The 17,748-nt window shown below is 41.6% G+C and overlaps 1 protein-coding gene and 1 long non-coding RNA gene across 3 annotated transcripts in view; one reads left to right on the forward strand and one right to left on the reverse strand.

Annotated features, from left to right (window-relative positions):
* Positions 1–17,748, forward strand: part of UNC5D (unc-5 netrin receptor D) — an 866,621-nt gene that overhangs the window by 164,634 nt on the left and 684,239 nt on the right. The window lies entirely within an intron of this gene.
* Positions 852–5,938, reverse strand: LOC134935107 (uncharacterized). The gene is made up of 3 exons (XR_010179905.1): positions 5,793–5,938; positions 5,609–5,705; positions 852–1,079 (listed from the first exon to the last, which is right to left on the reverse strand). It is a non-coding gene; the product is annotated as an uncharacterized LOC134935107 (long non-coding RNA).

Consider the following 17,748-nt stretch of genomic DNA (forward strand, 5'->3'; position numbering starts at 1 on the left):
TAGGTGCAGAATCTCCATCTACTGTAAGTATAACCTCCAATGTGAGCAATTGAGCATTTGTGTAACGCACCCACAAGACAGTCCATCTCAGTGCATCTGAAGGGCCACCACCTAGTCACCGCACAAGAAAGCCCAATACATTTTCAAAGAGATTCTGCCTGCAAGCATCTAAACTCACTACTGTAACTCTGACCAAACACAATAGAGACACATGTATAGTGCGCGGTAATAAGAAAATGCTCAACTGCATTGGACACCTAGGTACATAGCCTGCAACTCAGAACCTCAGTCTCATGTACACAAAAAAACTAAAAAGCCCATAAAAGCATAATATATGCCTTGATAATGAAGAAAGCACTTGTCGGTATCATCAATGCATTCACAATCAGCTAATCACAAGCAGTTCACTAGTGCGTTGTCTCCAAAATAAGTTAAAAGAAAGTCCAGTACAGCATTTGCACTTGCCACTGACCATTGGCAAATTATGCAACTTTATCAGTAATATGTGCATTCCGTTCTGCATCTGTTTGTATTTCCACAAACGTGACCTAATTATAGAATTCATTTTTTCGATGGGTTGTTTTGAAGCAGGATTGTTTTTAAAAGTAATTGATAAACAATCCACCTACACTTTTTTTTATAACTGTAATTTTATAAAGCCCACACAGACTGGAAATAGTCTATGTTATTTTATGAGAATGTCATCTCTTTGAAACTCTAGATTGCTGGAGCAGTATGTTCAACTAAGCTACATAAGGCAGGCTCTCCCATTTCATGGCAGGACTACAATAAATTTAGTGTTGTGTTACAGTTACAGTACACATGTTACAAAAAACAAAGTAAACCAGCCAGCCAATCAGACATTGTTACAACTTGGATAAGTTTCTTCTGGCATGATGCAAATTGTTAAACCTTGGCATGCCACAGCTCCTCATCTTCCATTGTTCCGAGACAAAGGGCCAAGCAGTCGGGATGTATGCGACAGCTTAGTGTCACCTTCCACAAAGTTCTCCAGCTCTGTCTTCTGAGCTGATAAATGTTCTGCAGTAACAGCTCATCTGGCTACAATGCTGCACAGACTACTCCCAGGGAGGAGAGAGATATGTCAAAGCAAAAAAAGAGAAAGCAGGTGGTTAGCTAGATAGACTGGCCTAAGAAACAACAAGAGCTACATATTCAAGATTGTGATCAATAGCATGTCTCCATTGGGAACCAATTACTGCAAACAAATATCACCCCCTTCACCCCCTCCCCCCAAAAAAGTATTTTTTGGCTTAAACAATTATTAGTAGATACTGTACCTGTTACATATATTCACATATAAATGTATGCAGCAGGTGTTGAGTACTGTATATGTAATAGTGTAGGACAAGTGTAAGGAAATATAAAACTATGTATACAAATTATATACAAAATGGTACGGTATGTTATAATGACAGATTGGAGACACTAGATCACATGACCGTGCATTATATATACCAATGACCACACAACTCCCAGTATAACCACATGCCTGAACTACTTCCAACTGTCACCAAAACCTCATCACAAAGCCATAGCACTATCACTCGACAACTGTAAACAATAGCATCACTCAGAAACACTACTCACAAAAAGTAGTATATTCCTGCTTCCCTGATAGCAGTACATCCCTGCCTCCATGACAGCAGCACATCCCCACCTCACTGACAGTAGCACATCCCCGCCTCACTGACAGCAGCACATCCCTGCCTCCCTGACAGCAGCACATCCCCACCTCACTGACAGCAGCACATCCCTGCCTCACTGACAGCAGCGCAGCACATCCCTGCCTAACTGACAGCAGCACCCGTCGTCAGGGACAAGCGTTCAATTTGGGGACAAGCAGTGAAACATGTAAGGAAGACCCCACCAGCACTTTAAAAAGACTCCAGGGACTTTTACAAGAATCGTCCAAACCAGCACTGCACTTTATTCATAACAGCTCTACTCAGTGGCGTAAGTTCGTCCCAGTTGCCCGGAGACACGATAAATATTGGTGCCCCCCTATTTCCTATATCAAGATAAGTGTGTGTGTGTGTGTGTAACAGCAGACACTTTACTGATGGAGCGATTTGCTCCTGTAGAGGAAGCATGAGAATGCTAACTATATGAAGTTACGTGTAATTGTCAGAGAAGTATCTACCTATAGTTAAAATTCTCATATTTCCTATACAGGTGCAAACAGCTTCATCAGTAAGGTGTCTGCTTTGTGGTTTCTAATCCTGGGTGTGACACTTGTAAAATGTGTATAAATAAGAGGGTGTGATTTGTAAGGTGCAGGGACCAGTGAGGAAGTTGGCCACTGAAAATATAGCGGCAGTTATCAATTAACTTAATTCACTGGTGTCACAGAATGGGAGCAGAGGTGCCCCCTTCAGAGCAGGAGCCCGGCGGCAGATGACTCCATTGCCTCCCAGAGTTCTGCCTCTGGCTCTACTACTCCACAAATGGAAGGAGGCTTGTGAAGCAATTTCCAGCTTAACAACTCAAGTGCAAAGCTTTCATAGGAACGGACTCTATAAATATTGTCCCTAGGAGCAGAGGTGCCAGATTACATGAATTGTTTTTATGACAGTTTAAACCTTTTTAATTAATTTTATATATCCTTTATATCTATGGCGTATCAATAAAATACGTGGACCCCCAAGAGGGAGAAGAACTGTCGGTATGCCGGCGGTCGGGATTTCTGGCACCGTTATGCTGGTCGTCGGGAGCCCAGCTGCCGGCAAAGTGAAGACCACCCAATGCAATCAATACATATATATGCTTTAATATTGTCCAGTGCTGCTAAATTGTGTTTATATATGTCTATGTATAAGGAGTGACTCTCCTTGTAGCAGCTGCTATTAGTGGAACACTAATTTCCAGCGCCCATCCCACTTGTTCTTTTTGTCCACACTCCCTGAAAATGGTCAGTTGCCACCCACAAACGCCCTCTACCTGTCAATCTCCTTGCAATGCCCGTGCAAATGGATCCTTTGCACAATCCCATCGCTGACCGTCAATCCCTGTTGCTGCGGTCCATCGCGCATGTGCATTGCGGCTCAGACACATGCGCAGTTCGGGTGGTCTTCTGTTTGCCGGCGGTCGGGCTCCCGGCGCTCAGTATACCGGCGCCGGGAGCCCGACAGCCGGCATACCGACACTTATTTTCCCTCGTGGGGGTCCACGACCCCCATAGAGGGAGAATAAAATAGTGTGGCGCGCGTAGCGCGCCACCGTGCCCGTAGCGTGGCGAGCGCAGCGAGCCCGCAAGGGGCTCATTTGCGCTCGCCAAGCTGTCTGTAAGCCGGCGGTCGGGCTCCCGGCGCCGGGATGCTGGTCGCCGGGAGCCCGACCGCCGGCCAGCCGCAGTGAACCCGCGCAGTTCAAATCAGATCGCACGCTGTGCGAAAAGGCACAGCAGCGATCAGGTCTGAATTACCCCCTTAGTCAGGACTGTGAGATTCTTTGCTCCTTGAATTTTAATTTTTGGTTTACATAAAACAATATAAAACTGTCTATTATTGGTTATCAATGTACTGTTTATTATGGTGGTACAATAATGCCATCTCAAAAGAGGTTGAATCTGTCTAAGGTTTCCACCAAAGTAAAGTAAGCTAGACTAAGGTGATTAGCTGAAAGTCACCCAGTTTAAAGTGACTGCTCTGCAGAGGAACCTAATTGAGGCAGAGATTCTAAAGGGATGTGGTGCAGGTGATTCTGTGTTTATACCGTGTCCCCTTATCCCCAGCAAATTTCCTTTTCAATTCAAGTGCCTGCTTTGCTATGATGATCAGCAAGTTGCAGGGACAGATGCTCCGGCCTGCAGACATAGCTCTCAGGACCAGCTGCTTCTTCCATGTGCAGCTATACGTGGCTTGCTCACATGTTAATAGCCCCAAGCATGTTTTTGTGTTAATCCCTGAAGGAAAACTGCAAATATTGTTTACAAAGACATTTTGTGATCACTACCTACAATATAAAATATTCATCACAATATTAGATGCCACTACTGCTTTTGTAAAATATATTTTGTATAATATATATGTAGACTTTGTAACTCGCTGTACAAAAATGTTCCATATAGGATATTATATACTGCAGCTATTGCTAAGATAACGATGCTGCAGTCATGATCCCTTGAGGATTAAGTATTTAGGGTCACTCCATCCACATTTTATTATGTGTTAATGTAATAGCTATTTCACATGGCCACGCATGCCTGCACATTATTTTACTGCCAGGCTGCTGGAAAAGAGAGGCTGACGAACATACATACTGTAGATGTAGTGGACTTGCAGTCCCACTGGAAACATAAACCCTGGATTAATGAATAATATATTAAAAGCGCATAATGGTGTAAAAGACTGCAGCTGCTTTACACATGCATTCCATTGCAACATCACACAATCATATTGCCCTTTGAAGCATTGCAGGCGTCCAGATTAAGATCATAAAACTGAAATGTGAGCTTTGCCGTGAACGTGGTGTAAACTGGGGTGTGCTCTCTTCAAGAGAGGGTGGAAGCTGGGTGTTGACATGCATTATTCACAAGTTCCCATCCCATGACAAAGCAAGTAAGCCTAGAGATGTGAAAGTTGCAGTCTGAGCCAAGGAACTTGTCTTGTAGAATCAGTCAGTGACCGTACCGAGTCTCAAGGCAATTAGTGTAGATCTGTTATTCCATAATAAATAAAGAATGCTTATGAAGCCATTCGCTGATAGAGTTCTAAGGGATGACAAAAGCTTTGACGTTCATTAAAGGTTTCAACAAAGTGCCTGAGTTAGAGAGAGGGGCCCTGCTCTGAGGGTGGGCAAGTGCCTCTAGCATGTACAACTCTAAGGCTGTCCCTGGTTGCATATAGGCAACTACATCACATGCTGGAGAATACTCCTTGATCTTCCTGTGATCAGAGTACGTTAGACTTACAATGAGGCCAGCTAGAAGCAGTCAGGCATCAATGTACTTAAAATCATATCAGGACATGCTGTAAGTTCAGAGCATGAAAGTAATTCTGTACCTTCTGTTCTCATTAAACTACAGAATTCTATTCATCAAACTATTCTATTCATCATAGGTGACAGAGACTAATGGCTAATGTGGTAAGTTAGGAGTGGATACATATTGCAAAATGCTGTTTACATTTGTTGGCAATTTTCGATTCTCACATATAACATACTTGCATGCACACACCTGAACTTACAAACTGATTGAAATTGGCTAATTCTGTGCACTAGGCCAATAAACAGGTTAAAAAACCTCTAGAGTTAGTGTTCCGCATCATGCGGCCTGTGGCTGAGAACAATTTAGTTATAATGAAGTGGCAGTGTGTACTGTATGTTAGTTTGTGTTTTTTTCTGGGGGTAGGTGTGCTGTCAGTGCGCGTAGAATGTGTATTTATGTAAGCAACTTCAGTAGCAGATGAGGGCAGTGTAAGTTTTTAGAGGGTAACAGTCCCTGCTCTCATTCCATGTAAGTGCATATAATGCCCTGTGTATTATTACTATTATCATCATCATATACAGTATAATGTGTGTAGGCTATAATGACCACATTACTAAGTGAACAGAATCGAAATGCATTATAGATATTCTGTTGCCTTACTGGAGCTAAATGTACAATTGCTGCTGTGGAAATCCACATCTCCAATTTTCCTGGTCAGCAGTTTCTGAGGACGATGAGGAATTCCTTGTCTCAGCAACTGAGAAACAACAGGATCTAATCAGATAATGTTTAAAAGGCATATACTGGGAGCAACTACACACCAGCCCTGCTGTCTGGTACTTACTCTGAATGTCTTCAGCAGCATTTCTTTTCCTTACAAGTCACTTAAGAAATCAATGTACCAGATGCTTATTTCATCCATGACAAGTAAAGTTTTTATTTAGGAACTAGAAGAAAACTTCCTATAATATATACTTTTTGTTTTGTGTCACTAGTCTGCAGAGGGAAAGAAGAAGACAGAATGCGTTATTCATTTGGGAATTACTGGGGATTATCCGATACAATGCTTTAGAAAATGTTACCTGATGAACAGTATAACTATCACTGAACACAGCTGAAAATCTATATACACAGTTTACATTAAAAAAACAACAATATTGAAACAAAACATAAATAAAATATAAAAACTTTTGCTTTTTGTTTTCTATAAATTATTTCTCTACTTCGTCAAAATAAATATAAAAATAGGATAAAAGATTCCAAGTGAAAAGTGTTTCCAGTGGCCAAATGATCACGCAGAATAGTACATTGTGTATTTTAAATTATCAATCAGCTTTCTAACAAAGCATATCTCATTGAACTGCAAGCTTGGTTTTCTCAGCAAGGAGCGCAAAGCTCAGTTCTAACCTCAAAGTGGATAGTAGAATTCTGCATAGAGAAAAGTAGAAAATGCTTTGAATATATTTACATAATTAAAAGAGAAAGTCAGTATGGACATCAATCAAACAAAATATTAGATATAATATTTTTCTTGTACAATCTTTACATGGAGATATTTTTTTTACTAAACTATTGTTGTAGTTACAGGTATCAGGCCTCATTCAAAGTGCAATGAAGATATTGACAGAGTTGGGAGATTATTGGTAAACTGTGCATGCATTGTGGTTGCCTTTGCCATTGTGGTACCTTTGCTATGTTGCTTACAGTGAGGATTGATGAGCGGGTTCGGATTTACTCTGCTCTTAATGCCAGAATTATCGCCATTTCTTATTTTCTGGATTTTCCTTATTGGCTAACCAAAACACGTGATGTCCAATAGCCAATAAGGAGATTCGGGTAAATCCGAGTAAATCCGAGTAAAACCGAACCCGCTCATCTCTAATTTATTCACAAAGTGATTGACAGTCAGGGACTGTGTGGCAGAGGTAACGGGAAGTGGTGGCAAAACCAAAAGGTTTTGGAGGCATGTCTCAGCCTACAACTATGAATCCAAACACAGAACACGGTGCCAGCATCTCAGTTCTCACGGCCAATCTGTGCAACCATATTGTTACTCGGGACATAAATTACTGAAGGATCTGCGACTGCCGCTGTGTATTTGTACGCAGTTGCTTGGATCTGCAAAGCAGCCAGTGGCCTTCTCAATAGTCTATGTCATTTGCATATTTTCGTATATCAGCTGCACACTGGATGGCAGCTTTGAATGCAGTAGAGGACTCTGAATCATTTCCATAGACAGTTAAAGAATTAGCTACATTACAAGACAATAATTTGAAGTAAGAGGTGAAGGGTGTCTAGTAAAGTATGTGGGGCTCAACCTTACCAGGATGAGCCACTTATATGTCTGTTAGGTTTTCCATTTTGTCTAGAACATACCAACCTAAATTAAAGATGAAGAGAGTAAAAAAGATATATTTTTAATTCCTTAACTACAAACAAAAAAATCTGCTATTTTGTATTATTTTTCTTTATTTGAAATGTGTTTGTGTCTTTCTTTTTAGATAGAGAGGCACTTGAATTGCACCCTCTACCAGCTGTAAAAGTTGGCAGTTAAAATGATAGGGAGACAGAGGGAGCCAAGGATGTAATGTTCTGTCTCTTTGCCAAATTACAGAGAAGTATGGAAGATGATACCTCTTGTAGCGAAAAAGGCCATCAAAAGTCAGAGGATGGGTAGAGTCGGGGAAGGGCATGGGGCTTAAGTACTATTATTAGCTGAGTTTAGGCTTGGCATTTCATATAGCTCTCTGGGCAGGGATAAAAATTATTAACGCTATTCCTGCCGGAAGGGTCTGGCTTGTGCAACCTGCTCCACCTGAGATTTATGGCTACAGTTCTCACCAAGAGCAGTCATTCTGCTTCCGTGGCTTGCCTCCAAACAGCCACTTAACACATCACAATTGATTTCTCAGGAACAAACTGTGTCTCCTGAGGTGCTTAAAGGTAAAAAGGGCTTGTCCTTCTGTCTGTGAGCCAGCTACGGCTGGTCTGCAGTGCTGTCCCATAGTCTCCCGTTATGAGGTGTTCATATTGTAAGAGTAGATGCTGCTGTGTTTTGTGTCACCTCTGCTGAGCTATTTAACCTTATCATTACCATTGGTGAAGCTAAAAGCAAAGATCTTTCATTCTTTCATTTTTTTCTCTTTCTTAACTATTTATTGATGCATTAAATGTCTAAATAACACACATCTAGCACTTTTATTGAAAACGGAGGTTTATCTGAATTGACTAATGTCTGTTGTGAAGAAATTGCTCAGATGGTAACTGCTATTAAACTGGAGCACTTCTGTAAACATACAGTAGCTCTAAATTCCACTGTCATCAGCTTATTTTGCATGACCTAGGGCCAGGCACTATACGCTCTTCAGAAGGACCAATGTTTCTGCCATGTTGAGTATTCTTATGGTAGAAGACTCCATATTCTGTGAAAGACTTTGAATGTCACAGAAAATTATCAATCTGTTGGCTGTACATTAAATATGGTATATTGGTAGTGATTTCTATGGTGTTCTACAAATGCCATATTCATATATAATATTCCTATGTGCATATATAGATCCTTCTGAGAATACTTTTTTCTTAAATTAAGGACGTAGTAATAAATTCCTCTCTCTCTTAATTATCAAACCCAAAAAATATTCGAAGTTACATATTTAGGGAAATTAGCACATATGGAAAAGAAGCTGAAAGTCATGGTAACCAATCCGATGCTCTAATATTCCTAAACATTTTTTTTACAACTTCTAGCATCCAATCAGTGTCTAGCTATAATTTTATTGCATTTACTTGACAAATGATAGCTAGAAGCTAACAGGTTACTATGGCCAGTGTTTACATCTGTCCTCTTTAGAAGGTTTGATACATCTCCTCCAATGTCCTTATTTCCTCTGCAGCAGATTTCATAAATGTCCCCATATGTTTTACCTTTTTATACCCTTTGGCATTACTAAGTACAGTGTGCACTGTCAAGGGATGGCCTTCGTGGCATTGAAAGTAGTGACCTATATCCTGTGGGATGATAACAACACAGAATAATGAGGCATATACATTATGGCCTACTGAGTTTGTCCTTCTGGCTACAGGACATAGCAGAAACACAGACACCCAAATCGCATATGGCCCATTAAGTTTGATCTTTTATATCATGTTGCAATGCAGGGAGCATAGTCGTCAAAGGATCAGTGACTCGGATATGTCCCTTCTGTTGCGCCACAATGAAATAAATACAAATAGTTAAATCTCTCATGAAGTGTAAGAAAGCAGTGCATAGTAGGCTACAGCCATGATCCATGAAGTTCATTAATGAACACAGCAGAAATAAATTCAGTTCTGGGGCCATAGCTACTGCACATTTTAATACAGCATAAGATAAATGACAGCTGTCACAAATTATAAATAATGTGCTCATCATACAGTAATTAAAAACAAAAAACAAATATTATACATGACGTACTTACACCATCCTATAATTGGTGCAAATGATGCACTTGGAAACAGGCAGATTGATGTTTCCCTCCAACCCTGCGTATCCCACAATTCCATCAACCCTTCCTTTCTGAGTTTTGCCAATATGAGAACTACACATTACAGTACAGTTGTGACCCTTCAGTTGTAAGTGTATGAGTGATTGAAATGTGCATTACCAGAACTTGCATAAACTTGGCACTGAACATACAATCTGTAAACAGGCCTATGCCCAGCATACAATCTGTAAACAGGTATATGTCCAGCTCTGCACCAGCTCCATAAAGTATTTAAATAGTGTTAGTAATCTTGTGGTACAAAAAATCACCAAACACCAAATGTTGACATGGTCTAAATGTTGATATGCATAGCATGTAATCATATCAAATGCAAGTATTCACAAAGCCAACACTGTCATAATGTTGACATAATGTTGACATTTCCAGAATGATGACTTTGTAAATGTCAACAGTCGGCACGTTGACTACCATAAACCTAGCCCTACTCTAGCCGCATCTTAACCCTGATATCGGATGTGAACATTCTGCCGACATTTACAGTGTCAACATTCTGTCAGTGATAATTATGTGAATGTTGACATGCTGACATTCTGTCCATGTTGACATTGTGAATGTCAACATTCAGACTATGTCAACAAAGAATGTCGGCATTCTGGACATATACCCTAAACTTGTATGGAAGCCTTGTTATTCTAATCATCTGATAAGAACACAGATTCCACAATGATTTCACGGATCATTATTTTGTATTGCATGAGATATGATACTGGGAGAGGTGGTGACTTATTTATGTATTAGATTCTAGACGTAATACAGTTTCTCAATTAATATTTTCTATGTATGGACATTTATGGCAGTTTTACCAAATAAGTAAACTGCCTATTGAATATATGTGTCTGCTCATAAGAAACACTTATTTTCTGTGTATGCTGGGATGCTTTGCATATATTAGAGTAATAAAATCACATACTGGTAGCATAAAAAGGGGTTCCGGTCTCTAGGTCGATGGTAACTAGGTCGACACTATCTAGGTTGACCACTATTGGTCGACAGTAATTAGGTTGACAGGGTTTCTAGGTCGACATGTTCTAGGTCCACAGGTCAAAAGGTCGACATGAGTTTTTCACAATTTTTTTCTCTTTTTGAACCTTTTCATACTTAACGATCCACGTGGACTATGATTGGAACGGTAATCTGTGCCGAACGAAGTGGTAGCGGAGCAAGGCACCTTGCCCAAAGCATGGTGAGCGAAACAAGCCATGTGAGGGGACAAGGTGCACTAATTGGGGTTCCTGGTCACTCTACGAAGAAAACGACACCAAAAAAAAAACATTAAAAAACTCATGTCGACCTTTTGACCTATTGACCTAGACAATGTCGACCTAAAGACCCTGTCGACCTATAAACCATGTCGACCTAGTTACTGTCGACCAATAGTGGTCGACCTAGACACTGTCGACCTAGTTACTATCTACCTTCCATACCACACCCCATAAAAGTCTACTGAACAAGATCATGTTCTCATGTAGGAGACGTGTTTCTAAGATTTAAAAAGAGTTTTAGTAAAAAGTTATTTAGAAATAAATAGCAAGAGCAACATAAAACAAAGATTACACATTTGACCTTGCACCCCTTTGTCTACTGCATCGATAGACATCTATTGTAATGTGACACTGTCCTCACTGCTAAACCATAATGTTGGGCAAAAGAGAAAAATTAAACCCTTTCCTAACATGACATTTCAGTACATGCATACTGTATATAAAATAAAAAGCGTGTAACGATAAAGCTTGTATTTTACAGCCATAAACTAAATACTGTAACATATGACTTTGTTTTCTCAAAGTATATCTGTAATTTGAGATGCATTAAAGGCAATTTAGTAAAAAGTCTACTTATATTTTCCATCATGTATTTCATTTACAGTTCACCCACATTTAACACTTTTCACATAACATTTTGCATGGGCTATAATAAGCATTCAAAATGTTCCTTTCAGTCCACAGAAATAAGAGAATTAATATGTGGCATGGCAAATTTGCACTTACCATTTGACATATTACTCATTAATAATTATTGAAAGTACACTACATACATATTAGGGAACATTAACATTCAATGTATCTCTTTCGGCTTGTGTCTGTTTCTTTAAACATGCTAAATGCTAAATGTATTCTTTGATGTAAGGCAAAAAAACAATCACACAACACAAAAGATGTTTTATGCAATTGTGATGTGTTTACTTTGCTGTCACTGACAGTTTTGCACACCCAACAGAAATCAGCTGGTCAATGGTCTGATCAATGCAGACTCCCCTCCCCAACCTGTTTGTTATTCCACATACAGTACTTAATGGTTGTTCATTTTAGCAAGTATTCTTATCTAGCCAACAAACTGTGTAATGTCTGATTTAGAAAAGCTGTCTAGGCAAATGCACAAAAATGGGGAACTACATTAAATGAGCAAAACAGGACTTGATGGACAAAGTTGCAGTTATTTTCCTTACTTGACAAGGCAAGATTGTATGCCTGCTTGGAGCATATACCTGTACATATAAATTACAATTATCCATACAAAAACAGATGCACAATATTTTTTCTTTAACTGTTACAAGCCAAAGGCTTTACTTACATATACATAACAATACTGTTTGGAAATCTAAATTGTTGGCTGCCAATTCTCTATTTCCCTGTCTCCATAGTGCTTGTTATAGTGTTCAGCACCACAAAGCTGTGGACAGCGCCATCCCTGGTTCAGTATTACTTTGGTCTTACATCCTGGTCCAAGTATTCTTAAAATACCTACGGATGTGAGGATATATTAGAGTGGATAGAATAGGTTGGAGTAGGTAAGTGTAAGAATGCATTAGTGTGGATGCAAAAGGTTGGAGTAGGGAAGGTATGAAGGTGCATTAGTGTGGATAGAATAGGTTGGAGTAGGTAAGTGTGTAAGAGTGCATTAGTGTGAATGGAATATGTTGGAGTAGGGTAGGTGTGAAGGTGCATTAATGTGGATAGATTAGGTTGGGGTAGGTTAGTGTAAGAGTACATTCATGTGGATGGAATATGTTGGAGTAAGATAGGTGTGTAGGTGCATTAATGTGGATAGATTAGGTTGAGGTAGGTTAGTGTAAGAGTACATTCATGTGGATGGAATATGTTGGAGTAGGGTAGGTGTGAAGGTGCATCAGTGTGGATAGAATAGGCTGAAGTAGGGTGGTTTTAGTGTGCATCAGTATGGGTAACAAAGGTATATGTAGGGTAAGGTCTAATTTACAGGGGAAAGTCTGATCAGTCTTGGGAGGAAATTACATTTCAGAGGCTATCTGTTGTTCCTACTGTAGTGCAGGACAGGTGCAAGTGTGTGCTGATAACCAAGCTCATATGTTATACTCAGATCTGGTCACAATCTGAGATGTATACAGGTCTGCATATGTATGTATGTATGTATGTATGTATGTATGTATGTATGTGTGTATGTAAAGTATATACACATTTCTTTATGAGTATGCTTCTTTACACATTCTTCTAGCTCTGTATCAGACCTCTTTCCAAAAAGATAATACAACTGATATTTTCATTCTTACATGTGTAATAGTATGTATACCCTATAATAGTAAACAAATACAGTTATAGTAACATTCTGGCAATGATATACAGTACTTAAGTTTGTTCTATAACATCAGAACTTCTTAATAAATTACATTCTGCAGCAAGTATTATAATATGTCCAAAATTTGGTCCAAATGAGTATATAGTCACTACTGTACTACATTATATAATCCACGTGATTTATCAGCACCTCATGCTGTTATACTGTATGTCTGAGTTTATCGAGCTGTGTCTGAGACTCTTTGATAAACCTGCCTCCTTGATACAGTATACTGTACAGTACATTAATTGGGAGGCATCCATTTTATCACATGACATTGAAACATCATTTCTTCATGTGATACTGACATGGAACAAAATGGAAGGCTGTTGTATCCATAAGAGATGAAAAGGTAATTAGTTCACATAAATCTGACAGCTCCTTATTTTGAGAAAAAAATAAGCCTGATTCTCTAATGCATCAAGTTCTACATTTTAATGTTTATTTTTATTTATTTTATAAGCTTTTGGAAAAAAATCTGCATTTCTCTTACTGTTCTTAGCACCTAGCCCTAGCGGGAGGTAGTATTTCATCAAACACTTCTGGCACAGAGATTATTGTGCTTACAATGCTTTGCCTTCTGACTGCTTTCAAAACACAACATTATGGAGTTTGGCAATGCAGCAGCTAGGTTCATTGATGATATCCCACCCTTATCCTTTGAGGCTATTGTACTTTGCAAGGCTTGTCTCATGTCATTAGATGAAAAATGCTACGTTATATCTATTAAAAAGTGGCCTGCTGTTATTGTGACTCCATACCAGCAAAATAGGGGTCATATCAATGAAGGATGCTATTTCCCTGCTTATCTCATTTCATCATTCTTTCCTAATTTGTGTTAAAACTCCTTGGAGACATGTTAGGTGATTCATCATTTTGCTGTTCATTAGGATCCCTTCCTCCCATTGCCAGCCATTTTAATTTCTCAATTTTACATGCTGTTTGGAATAATGTGTGTTATACTGCAGCATTCATGGGGGCAAAAGGAAAATTCTTGCTCAAATTCTAGTTTTCAAGGGCCTAATTCTGAGTTGATCGCAGCAGCAAATTTGTTAGCAGTTGGGCAAAACCATGTGAACTGCAGGAGGGACAGATATAACATGTGCAGAGAGAGTTAGATTTGGGTGGGGTGTATTCAAACTGAAAATAAGAATTTACTCACCGGTAATTCTATTTCTCGTAGTCCGTAGTGGATGCTGGGAACTCCGTAAGGACCATGGGGAATAGCGGGCTCCGAAGGAGGCTGGGCACTCTAGAAAGATTTATGACTACCTGGTGTGCACTGGCTCTTCCCACTATGACCCTCCTCCAAGCCCCAGTTAGGACACTGTGCCCGGACGAGCTGACATAATAAGGAAGGATTTTGAATCCCGGGTAAGACTCATACCAGCCACACCAATCACACCGTACAACTCGTGATACTATATCCAGTTTGACAGTATGAAAACAACTGAGCCTCTCAACAGATGGCTCAACAATAACCCTTTAGTTAGCAATAACTATTTACAAGTATTGAAGACACTCCGCACTTGGGATGGGCGCCCAGCATCCACTACGGACTACGAGAAATAGAATTACCGGTGAGTAAATTCTTATTTTCTCTGACGTCCTAGTGGATGCTGGGAACTCCGTAAGGACCATGGGGATTATACCAAAGCTCCCAAACGGGCGGGAGAGTGCGGATGACTCTGCAGCACTGAATGAGAGAACTCCAGGTCCTCCTCAGCCAGGGTATCAAATTTGTAGAATTTTGCAAACGTGTTTGCCCCTGACCAAGTAGCTGCTCGGCAAAGTTGTAAAGCCGAGACCCCTCGGGCAGCCGCCCAAGATGAGCCCACCTTCCTTGTGGAATGGGCATTTACAGATTTTGGCTGTGGCAGGCCTGCCACAGAATGTGCAAGCTGGATTGTACTACAAATCCAGCGAGCAATAGTCTGCTTAGAAGCAGGAGCACCCAGCTTGTTGGGTGCATACAGGATAAACAGCGAGTCAGATTTTCTGACTCCAGCCGTCCTGGAAACATATATTTTCAGGGCCCTGACAACGTCTAGCAACTTGGAGTCCTCCAAATCCCTAGTAGCCGCAGGCACCACAATAGCCTGGTTCAGGTGAAACGCTGACACCACCTTAGGGAGAAACTGGGGACGAGTCCTCAATTCTGCCCTATCCATATGGAAAATCAGATAAGGGCTTTTACATGATAAAGCCGCCAATTCTGACACTCGCCTGGCTGAAGCCAAGGCCAATAACATGACCACTTTCCACGTGAGATATTTTAGATCCACGGTTTTTAGTGGCTCAAACCAATGTGATTTTAAGAAACTCAACACCACGTTGAGATCCCAAGGTGCCACAGGAGGCACAAACGGGGGCTGAATATGCAGCACTCCTTTCACAAATGTCTGAACTTCAGGTACTGAAGCTAGTTCTTTTTGAAAGAAAATCGACAGAGCCGAGATCTGTACTTTAATGGAGCCTAGTTTTAGGCCCATATTCACTCATGCTTGCAGGAAATGCAGAAATCGACCTAGTTGAAATTCCTCTGTTGGGGCCTTTTTGGCCTCGCACCATGCAACATATTTCCGCCATATGCGGTGATAATGCTTTGCCGTAACATCTTTCCTGGCTTTAATAAGCGTAGGAATGACTTCTTCCGGAATACCCTTTTCCTTCAGGATCCGGCGTTCAACCGCCATGCCGTCAAACGCAGCCGCGGTAAGTCTTGGAACAGACAGGGCCCCTGCTGTAGCAGGTCCTGTCTGAGCGGCAGAGGCCACGGGTCCTCTGAGATCATCTCTTGAAGTTCCGGGTACCACGCTCGTCTTGGCCAATCCGGAACCACGAGAATTGTGTTTACTCCTCGCTTTCTTATTATTCTCAATACCTTTGGTATGAGAGGCAGAGGAGGGAACACATAAACCGACTGGTACACCCACGGTGTCACTAGAGCGTCCACAGCTATCGCCTGAGGGTCCCTTGACCTGGCGCAATATCTTTTTAACTTTTTGTTGAGGCGGGACGCCATCATGTCCACCTGTGGTTTTTCCCAGCGGTTTACCAGCATCTGGAAGACTTCTGGATGAAGTCCCCACTCTCCCGGGTGGAGGTCGTGTCTGCTGAGGAAGTCTGCTTCCCAGTTGTCCACTCCCGGAATGAACACTGCTGACAGTGCTAGTACATGATTCTCCGCCCATCGGAGAATTCTTGTGGCTTCTGCCATTGCCATCCTGCTTCTTGTGCCTCCCTGTCGATTTACATGGGCGACTGCCGTGATGTTGTCTGACTGGATCAGCACCGGCTGGTGTAGGAGCAGGGATTTTGCTTGACTTAGGGCATTGTAAATGGCCCTTAGTTCAAGAATATTTATGTGAAGGGAAGTCTCCTGACTCGACCATAGTCCTTGGAAGTTTCTTCCCCGTGTGACTGCCCACCAGCCTCGAAGGCTGGCATCCGTGGTCACCAGGACCCAGTCCTGTATGCCGAACCTGCGGCCCTCCAGAAGATGGGCACTCTGCAGCCACCACAGTAGAGACACCCTGGTTCTTGGAGACAGGGTTATTAAGCGATGCATCTGAAGATGCGATCCGGACCATTTGTCCAAAAGATCCCACTGAAAGATTCTGGCATGGAACCTGCCGAAGGGAATTGCTTCGTAAGAAGCTACCATCTTTCCCAGGACCCGCGTGCAGTGATGCACCGATACCTGTTTTGGTTTCAGGAGGTCTCTGACTAGAGATTACAACTCCCTGGCTTTCTCCTCCGGGAGAAACACTTTTTTCTGGACTGTATCCAGGATCATACCCAGGAACAGTAGCCGTGTCGTCGGAACCTGCTGTGACTCTGGGGTATTCAGAATCCAGCCGTGCTGGTGCAGCACTTCCTGAGATAGTGCTACTCCCACCAACAACTGTTCCTTGGATCTCGCCTTTATTAGGAGATCGTCCAAGTACGGGATAATTAAAACTCCCTTTTTTCGAAGGAGTATCATCATTTCCGCCATAACCTTGGTAAATACCCTCGGTGCCGTGGACAGTCCAAACGGCAGCGTCTGGAATTGGTGATGGCAATCCTGTACCACAAATCTGAGGTACTCCTGGTGAGGATGGTAAATGGGGACATGCAAGTAAGCATCCTTGATGTCCAGGGATACCATGTAATCCCCCTCGTCCAGGCTTGCAATAACCGCCCTGAGCGATTCCATCTTGAACTTGAATTTTTTTATGTATGTGTTCAAGGATTTCAAATTTAAAATGGGTCTCACCGAACCGTCCGGTTTCGGCACCACAAATAGTGTGGAATAGTAACCCCGGCCTTGTTGAAGTAGGGGTACCTTGATTATCACCTGCTGGGAATACAGCTTGTGAATTGCCGCTAGCACCGCCTCCCTGTCTGAGGGAGCAATCGGCAAGGCAGATTTTAGGAACCGGTGGGGTGGAGACGCCTCGAATTCCAGTTTGTACCCCTGAGATACTATTTGAAGGATCCAGGGATCCACCTGTGAGCGAGCCCACTGATCGCTGAAATTCTTGAGGCGGCCCCCCACCGTACCTGGCTCCGCCTGTGGAGCCCCACCGTCATGCGGCGGACTTGGAAGAAGAAGCGGGGGGGGACTTTTGCTCCTGGGAACCTGCTGTTTGTTGCAGCCTTTTTCCCCTACCTCTGCCT

The sequence above is a fragment of the Pseudophryne corroboree genome, chromosome 6, assembly GCF_028390025.1.
Source record: "Pseudophryne corroboree isolate aPseCor3 chromosome 6, aPseCor3.hap2, whole genome shotgun sequence".
In the NCBI taxonomy this organism is placed as follows: domain Eukaryota; kingdom Metazoa; phylum Chordata; class Amphibia; order Anura; family Myobatrachidae; genus Pseudophryne; species Pseudophryne corroboree.